The following is a 9,745-nucleotide window of genomic DNA, read 5'->3' as shown; positions in this document are numbered from 1 at the left end:
TCTGTCTTTGGGGTTGCGCTGCCTTGGAGTTGACTCGGACTTTGCGGGAGTCGACTCAGCTCTCAGACATCGAAGTTGGCTCTCTGACTTTTAGCCTTGCATTTCTCTGGGAGTCGTCTCTTGCTTCCTTAGGAGTCGACCTGCTAATCATCGGAGTCGACCTGCTAATCATCGGAGTCGACTCGAGTTCTTCGGGAGTCGACTCGGCTCTCAGAGTCCAAAATAGCTTCTCTGTGTTTCTTTCTGTTACTCCCTGGAGTCGACTCGTACTACCCTGGAGTCGACTCGGCAAGTATTGGAGTCGACTCGAATTCTTCAGGAGTCGACTCGTTGACAGGTTCTGAGATGAATCTTTCTGTCCGGCTGTCTGTTCTCAGTCGGAGTCGACTCGTAATGTAAGGAGTCGACTCGAGCTTGTGCCAGTGCTTCTGATACTCTTGGAGTCGACTCGTAATCTCTCGGAGTCGACTCGAGACTCAGACTTTGGTTCAAATTGAATTCCTTACTTATCCAAAATGTATTGAACCAAAGCTTGAGACACTTAACCATAAGTTTACACGTATTTGACTGAAACACTAGATTGAATTCATTAGTATAACATAAGATATACTCAAATGCTTTGAGCTCATCAAAATCAAATAGGGTTATAATCAATCACTCCACAATCTTCCCCTTTTTGATGATGACAAAACATTGAGTATTTGTAAAGTGAATTGCTCAACCAAAAAGGAGATGAATTCAAGTGTCTAGTCATTTAATTTATCCAAAACTGAAGGGTGTGAAACAGTAAATTCTAAAGTTAAAGCTCCTCCTTTCATTTGGAATTATATAAGCCTTCATGTCATGCAATCAATTGTTTGGCTTATATATATTTAATGAGTTTGCTTTCTTAAGATTTCAGATTCTCCCCCTCAACACATGCATTCAACTTTGTTTAGATTCTCTGAATTTTCTTTTAGTGTATTGAAGCTTTTGAACTTAAAGTTTTGGTTTTTAGAAGGAAAATCTGCCAATTTGTTCTTGAGTATGATTCAACTAATCTCCGAATATCCCTTGAATAGATTCTGGAGATTACTCCTTTAGGAGCTCCAACAGAGAGATAATGAGCCTCGAGGTATCGAATCCACTTAGAACAAATTATTTTATGTTTTAAAAGTTTTTTTTTTACTGATTCCCTTTACATGTCTATTCAATATATTTTCTTCCTCTTTTTGTCATCATAGCAAAAAGGAATAGCACATCATAAAAGCAATTATAGTTCAAATTTGCACAATTTGGAAGAGAAATGTCTACTCATTGTATTGATGTAAATTTAAGTACAATTGTAGATACATCAAAAGTATAGCAGTAAGTACATATCAAGAAGAAAAAGCACGCTACACTAGGATTTCTTCGTGATGGAGGATGTGGCTCCCTTGCTCAGTCTAGTGTGTTGCATAATCAAACTGATCCCTTCTGAAATATTTCCTAGCTGCTTTATGATCTCCGAGGTGGCCCTACTCTGGATCGAGGTAAGCTCAGTCAGATTCTCCTGGAGGATATCCAACTTGAAGATCAGTACATTGGATAGCCGTTCGGCACCCTGATTCTGGCTGCCTAGCTCCTGTCGGATGTCTTCTCGCATCTTTCTTGTATTACTCGTGACATCGCTCATATTTGAAAATTGGGCTTGAATTAGGCTTCTTACATTGTAAATTTCTTCCCTCAGATGAGCCATCATCTCGGTCACGGCTGCCAATGATGGAACCAGCGCAGTGGAGGGAGCAGTCACTGGACCTCGGAGCTCCCTCAGTAGGTCGTCCCGTAGCTCCCTCACGATCTCCTGCCGCAACTCCCGGAGCTGCTCAGGAGATATCCGGACCTCCAGTGGCTGAGAAGGTGGTGCAGTGGAGGGTCCGGCTGAGGTAGATGGTGCTGAAGTGGAGGGATAGGTGGGAAAATCTGAGTCATGATCAGGGCTAGGGGAGTGTCGAGTAGTAGGGTCAGAAGGTGTGGAAGTGGATGGTTTCCGGACCCAGACTCCCTCAACCTTATGGAATCCCATCCTGTGCAGAGTCCCCTCACCCATGCGATCTGTGTATCGCAGTGAGCGAGAGGGTTCTCCCTCAGAAATGGGGACCTCTAACTCCCTAAAGATCAAGGTATACAACATCCCATAGGGAAGACTGAGCCTAGGTTTGTCTAGAGGCTCACATAGGTATTTGTAGATGAGTTTTGGAAAGTTGATTGGAGTATCTTGAAGAATGTAGAACATCAGGGCTAGGTCCCTCTCAGATACAAAATCAAAACGGCCTGTCTTGGGGAAGAGGGTCTTAGATATGATACTTAAGAGGAGCCGCATTTCAGCTGATAGCTGATTTGTAGACACCTCTTCTAGGGGGGACTGAGGTGGACTCTCTAGTATGGCCGTAAGGGCCTCAGTCCTATCCGTGGGGTGAGAGAGAGACACTCCTACTTGGGGAAGATGGAGGACTTGAGCAATGAAGTCCTCCGAAATAAATATAGGGACTCCCGCTACAGTTCCCTGAATACCACCATTACCCCTAGCTACAGTACCGTAGAATTCCCTAACTAACCCCGGGTAAGTAGGGAGATCTAGGGAACAAAACCTTTCTAACCCTTGAGCCCTTAACCTATGCCCTAGGGTAAATCCTTCCCGGGAGAGGAAGTCAAAGTTGACGTATCTCCCGGTGGAGACCGCCTTCCCGGCGCACGGGCGCGAGGGAACCGGCCTCGGCGGGGAAGGAACCGGAGGTTGTGGCCTCATGGGTTCATTCCGAGCCTTTGACTGTCGCTCGGTGCCGCTCGCGGAATGGGGCCTTTTCTGGCTCGGGACAACAGATTTCCGAGGCATCCTAGACCTAAGGAGGGGGAAAGGACACGAGGAACGGAGGGAAACTCGACGGAAATGCCCTAACAAAGGTCGGAGACGAGGTCAGAGACGACTCTAGGTTTTTGAACAGTGGCAGCGGTGAATAGAAGTGTTGATTGAACGCTTCGATTAGGGTTAAAACATCGGATTTCCGACCTCGAGTCGACTCCAGTAAGTTGTGAGTCGACTCGACCTCGAGTCGACTCCAAAATATGCGCGAGTCGACTCCCCTCATGAGCCGAATCTAAAATGTATCCGAGTCGACTCGAACTCTGGCACGCACTCATAAATCATGTTATTTTCGTGCCAAAGAAGGGATAATCAAAAACTTTGTGATCTGATTTGATGATCATAGATGAGAAACTCTATATTTAACACAAGCTAATCATCAAAATCAATGAATCAGAAGAGAATATCACTAGGATGGATCAATCACTCCTAATCCTCTCCTAAGTACACAGAATCGCTCTTCACTCAGGGGTTTTGTGAAGATGTCAGCTAGTTGATTATCAGTGCAAACAAATTGAAGTGTCACATCACCATTCAGTACATGATCTCTTATGAAGTGATGTCTTATCTCAATGTGTTTGGTTCTTGAGTGCTGAATTGGATTCTTAGTTAGGTTAATAGCACTTATATTGTCCCAGTTAATGGAAATTTTATCTTGTTTAATTCCATAATCTTTAAGTTGTTGTTTAATCCACAAGATTTGAGCACAACAACTCTCGGCAGCAACATATTCGGCTTCCGCCGTAGATAGTGCGACCGAGTTTTATTTCTTGCTAAACCAAGAGATTAAATTTTCTCCTAAGAATTGACATGACCCGCTGGTGCTTTTTCTATCAAGTTTACAATCAGCAAAATCTGAATCTGTATACCCTATTAAGTTTATGCTAGATTCTCTAGAGTACCATAAACCTATATTTTTTGTTCCTATTAGGTATTTAAAGATTCTCTTAACTGCAATTAAATGTGATTCCTTAGGATTAGATTGATATCTAGCACACATGCATACACTAAACATGATATCAGGTCTACTTGCAGTGAGATATAATAAGGATCCTATCATACCTCTATACATCTTATGATCTACTGATTTACCTGATTCATCTTGGTCTAGTTTGCATGATGAACTCATGGGTGTGCTGATTGACTTGTTTCCTTCCATATCAAACTTCTTAAGCATCTCCTTGATGTATTTAGTTTGATTGATGAAGATCCCTTCTTCAGATTGTTTGATTTGGAGCCCGAGGAAATAGTTCAGCTCTCCCATCATGCTCATTTCAAATTCACTCTGCATCAAGTCAGCAAATTCTTCGCAGAGGCGATTGTTAGTAGTACCGAAAATAATATCATCAACATAAATCTGCACTACTAACATTTCTTTATTTTTCTTCTTTAAAAACAGTGTCGTATCTACATTTCCTCTAGAGAACTCATGATCTAGTAGAAATTTGCTAAGTCTTTCATACCATGCTCTAGGTGCTTGTTTCAAACCATAAAGTGCTTTGTTTAATTTATACACATGATTGGGGTATTGATGATTTTCAAAACTAGGAGGTTGTTCTACATACACCTCCTCATTAATGTACCCATTCAAAAAGGCACTTTTTACATCCATTTGAAATAATTTGAAATCTTTAGAGCATGCAAATGCTAGTAACAATCTAATTGCCTCAAGTCTAGCTACAGGAGCAAAAATTTCATCAAAGTCTATACCTTCTTCTTGATTATAGCCCTTTGCTACTAGTCTAGCCTTGTTCCTAATTACAATTTTATTTTCATCAAGTTTATTTTTATATATCCATTTGGTACCTATTATTGAATATTCAGAGGGTCGTTCAACTAGGTTCCATACCTTGTTTCTAGTAAATTGGTTTAGTTCTTCTTGCATTGCATTTATCCAATTTACATCCTTTTCAGCTTCTTCTATGTGTTTAGGTTCAAAATATGAGACAAATGCTAGATGATTATTTAAGTTCCTAAGAGATGCTCTAGTCCTAACAGGTTGAGATGGATCATCTAAAATTAATTCCTTTGGATGCCCATGAGCATACCTCCAAGCCTTAGTCAGCCCATGATCCACAATTGCCTCTTGGCTTGATGATGCATTTCCAATTAGTTTTTGTTCATCTTCTTGTAATGTCATCTCATCAATCTTTTCTTCAAGAATTTCAGCATCATCATCAAGAACAACTCTCTTGCTGGAAGAGATATCATTAGTATCATCAAACACAACATGTATAGACTCTTCAATAACAAGGATTCTTTTATTAAAAACTCTATAGGCTTTACTTGTTGTAGAATACCCCAAAAATATACCCTCATCAGATTTAGAATCAAATTTACCTAAGTTATCCTTTCCATTATTATGAATGAAATACCTACATCCAAAAACATGAAAATAGTTTACTTTGGGCTTTCTATTTTTCCAAAGTTCATAAGGTGTTTTCTTTATAATGGATCTCAATAAAACTCTATTTAATATATGACATGATGTATTAATGGCTTCTCTACAAAAATACTTAGGGAGGTTACTTTCACATAGCATGGTTCTAGCCATTTCCTCTAGGGTTCTATTCTTCCTTTCTACAACTCCATTTTATTGTGGTGTCCTAGGTGCAGAAAAATTATGAGTTATCCCCTTTTTACTACAAAATTCATCAAATAGATGATTTTCAAATTCCGTTCCATGGTCACTTCTAATAGCTATGACTGAAGCATCTCTAGCATTAGTTACTTTGTTGCCCAGATAGACAACCCAAGAGGGGGGGGGGGGTGAATTGGGTTTTAAAATAATTTGAATAATTAAAACGATGTGGTTGACTAATTAAAAACTATTGCAAGTTATTTAATTAATGCTAAGTGCTGTGAGTGATGTGAGGGGAAGAAGAAGAGAGACAATCCAACACAAACACAAGGTTTTATAGTGGTTCGGAGCTAACCCTTGCTCCTACGTCCACTCCCCAAGTCTCACTTGGGAATTCACTATAACCCCCTTGGATTACAGCCGGTTGTTTTCCAAGCTCACAACCAAACTTGTTGTTTTACGAGCTCACAACGAACTCGGTCGGTTTTCCCAGGCTCACCGACTAGAACCGCCCCGATTGTTTTCCCGGGATCACAATCAAACCCTTACACACGTTGGTTTTAACTCGGCTCACCAACCAACCTCAATCCCCTTGATTCAATCCCCGATTGAACCAAGTAAATACAAGTTGTAGAAAGAAAACAGAAAATGAGCTTCTCAAAAAGCAGATGAAAACAATATGAACAATAAATGAAGTTAAGAAGCCTCAAACGCTTTTAGATTGGAAATGAGGAATGGCTTCTTAAACTTCTGGTCTCCTCTTGAAAGAGTAGTCGACTTGAATGCAGGAGAAGGAGGCTTTAATTGCTGGGAAGATGTAGTTGGAAGCAGTAAATGCAGATCTTCCTCTTTTTCGTTGAAGAGCACGTTGCAGAGCTTGAATGCTTGATTAGTTGGAGTGGAATGGTTGTTCTCTGCCTTGCTACAGTCCTCTGTGGCTATTTAAGCCAACCCCCACGGAAACTAGCCGTTAGAGTGCTTTTTCTGCCCGTTCTGAACACTCTGCGCAGCCTGACAATATGACCGTTGGTGGGTTGGAGTCGACTCGCGCGATCAGGAGTCGACTCGGCTGTAGCGGGAGTCGACTCAAGCTTTTCCGGAGTCGACTCGGCAACTATTCCAAATTTGAATTAAAGTTGCCTTCACGACTGGGAGTCGACTCGTCTTGACCTGGAGTCGACTCGCCAACTTCTGGAGCTGACTTGGCAATTTTGGAGTCGGCTCATCCACTGAAGTCCGTGGATCCAATTTTGAATTTTGTCCACTCGAGTCGACTCGACTGTCCTGGGAGTCGACTCGAATCTCAGAGCCCGAACTCCCGATCCTCTGTCTTTTGGCTCGTCCAGTCTTGGAGTCGACTCGAATTTCCTCGGAGTCGACTCGGCTCTCAGTTTCCGAAACTTGGTCTTCTGCCTTTTGATGTGAAGCTGTCTTGGAGTCGACTCGAGATGTCTGGGAGTCGACTCGAATCTCAGAGGCAGTAACTTGATCTTCTGTCTGTTGATGATCGCGGAGTCTCGGAGTCGACTCGCGTACTGCGGGAGTCGACTCGAATCTCAGAGTCCCAAAAATGCTCTCTGACTTTTTCTTTGTGTTCCGCTGAGAGTCGACTCATGCTTTCTTTGGAGTCGACTTGCCACCTATCGGAGTCGACTCGCGTTCCACTGGAGTCGACTCGAATCTCAGACCCGAAAACTGTTCTCTGACTTTTCTGCCTGTGACTGCTTGGAGTCGACTCTTACTTCCTTGGAGTCGACTCGGTGAACATCGGAGTCGACTCGCGCACTTCGGGAGTCGACTTGCTGACAGGTTCTGAGTTGAAGCTTTCTGTCCTTCTGTCTGTTCTCAGTCGGAGTCGACTCGTACTTATCTGGAGTCGACTCGAGCTCGTGCCAGTGAACTTGATACGCTTGGAGTCGACTCGTGATACTCGGGAGTCGACTCGAGTCTCAGACATTGGTTCAAACAGACTCCTTAACTTATCCAAAAATTATGAACCAAGTCTTGGGACACTTAGACAGGATTTTCACTGAAACACTCAATTGAATTCATTAGTAATCAAAAGATATACTCAAATGCTTTGAGCTCATCAAAATCAAATGGGGTTTTAATCAATCACTCCACAATCTCCCCCTTTTTGATGATGACAAAACTTTGAGTATATGTAAAATGAATTGCTCAATAAATAATGAAATAAAATCCATAAATGAATTCAAATGTCTGGTAATTCAATTTATCCAAGCTTGAAAGGAGTGAAACAATAAATTTCGGAGTTAAAGCTCCCCCTTTCATTTGGAATTATATAAGCCTTCATATTATGCAATCAATTGTTTGGCTTATATGTCATTAATGATTTAGTTTGATTAAAATTCAGATTCTCCCCCTCAACATATGCATTCAACTATGTTTTGATTCTCTGAATTTCCTTTTAATGCTTTGAAGTTTTTGAACTGAATTTTTTGTATTTAGAGGGAAAATCTGTCAATTTGTTCTTGTGTAGGATTCAGCTAATCTCCAAATATTCCTTGAATAGATTCTGGAGATTACTCCATTAGGAGCCCCAAAAGAGAGATAATGAGCCTCGAGGTACTGAATCCATTTAGAACAAATTTGTGTGTTTTTAAGAGTTTTATGTTTTTATTGATTTCCATTGATTTCTTTTACATATTTCGCCCCTTTTACATACTTTATACATATTTCTCCCCTTTTTTTTTACATATTTTATTTCTCCCCCTTTTTGTCATCATATCAAAAAGGAGGTAATCACACACAATCAATGCCACAACCAATCATCAAATGGCACATAATTGAAGATAAAATGTCTACTCATTGTATTGATATGAATGTGAATACATGTGAGAATACAATAAGTAAAGTAAAACAAGACAAAACACAAAAACATCTATGGCCTCCTCGAGGATGAGGCACCTCCTCTCGAGGATGTGGGTCCTCCTCTCGTGGATGTGGCTCCTCCTCTCAATCGGCTCTGCTCCATGAGGAGGGTGACTGCATCTGTAACATGGCCAAGCTGCGTGATAATAGACGTAGTGGCTCTGCTATGTGTAGTGGAGAGCTCAGTCACCGACGTCTGAAGCCCAGTCACCGACGTCTGAAGTGCGTCCAGCTTGTCGATGAGTACATTCGACAAGCGCTCGGCCCCCTCGGTGGTGGTGTGCATGTCACGACCTATGTCCTCTCGCATCTGTCGAGTGGTGCTCGTGACCTCACTCATGCTGTGGAATTGGGCCTGGACCAAACTCCGGACATTGTAGATCTCTTCCCGTTCATGAGCCGTCATGTCAGTCACGGCTGTCAAGGAAGGGACCAACTGAGAAGATACGGGTGCAGGAGTGGGAGCAGGCACCGCACCTCGGAGCTCCCGAAGCAGCTCATCCCTCACATCTCTGACTATCTCCTATCGCAGCTCCCGGAGCTGCTCAGGATCAATCCAGACCTCCATGGATGGTGGAGCCGAGGAGGAAGGTCCGGCGGAGGTGGTAGGAGCAGGAGGAGTGGATGGAAGGTCTGGATGGTCTGGAAGGTCTGGGTAGTCTGAATCGGGCTTAGGACTGGGTGAAGGTCTGGTGGTCTGAGCGGTGAGGGTAGACTTCCTAACCCATACCCCCTCTCTCTTCCGAAACCCCATCCTGTGTAGGGTCCCCGCACGCGTGCGATCAGTCCATCGCAAAGCGCGAAAGGGCTCCCCTTCAGGAATGGGAACCTCGTACTCCCTAAAAAGAAGGGTGAAAATCATGCCGTATGGGAGGGTGAGCCTAGGTCTATCTAGGGGCTCACACATATACCTATAGATGAGCTTAGGGAAGTTGATTGGGGTGTCCTGAAGGATATAGAACATAAGAGCTAGGTCTCTCTCATTTACAAAATCAAATCTCCCTGTCTTAGGGAAGATGGACCTAGACAAAATACTCAAGAGGATCCGCACCTCAATCGGTAGTGAGCTCGCGGATACCTCGTCTAGAGGTGACTGGGGTGGATGTCCTAGAACGGCCGTAAGGGCCTCAACCCTATCCTCAGGGTGTGCGGGAGCCACCCCTGCTAATGGAAGGTGGAGGATGTGGGCAATAAGATCCTCCGTGACACGCAAAGGGACACCGGCTACTGTGCCCTCGATACCTCCATCTCCCCGATGGACGGTACCATAGAACTCTCTAATAAGGCCCGGGTAAGTGGGGAGGTCCAGTGTAAGGAAGTGCTCTAGGCCCTGGGCCCTAAGTCTATCACCTATGGTGAACCCTTCCCGGGAGAGGAAGTCGAAATCGACA

Source organism: Phoenix dactylifera, chromosome 15 (assembly GCF_051530095.1).
Source record: "Phoenix dactylifera cultivar Ajwa chromosome 15, Ajwa_hap1_PhDact_Kaust_v1.1, whole genome shotgun sequence".
NCBI lineage: Eukaryota > Viridiplantae > Streptophyta > Magnoliopsida > Arecales > Arecaceae > Phoenix > Phoenix dactylifera.
The sequence above is the reverse complement of the archived record's forward strand: the minus strand, read 5'-3'. Positions refer to the sequence as shown.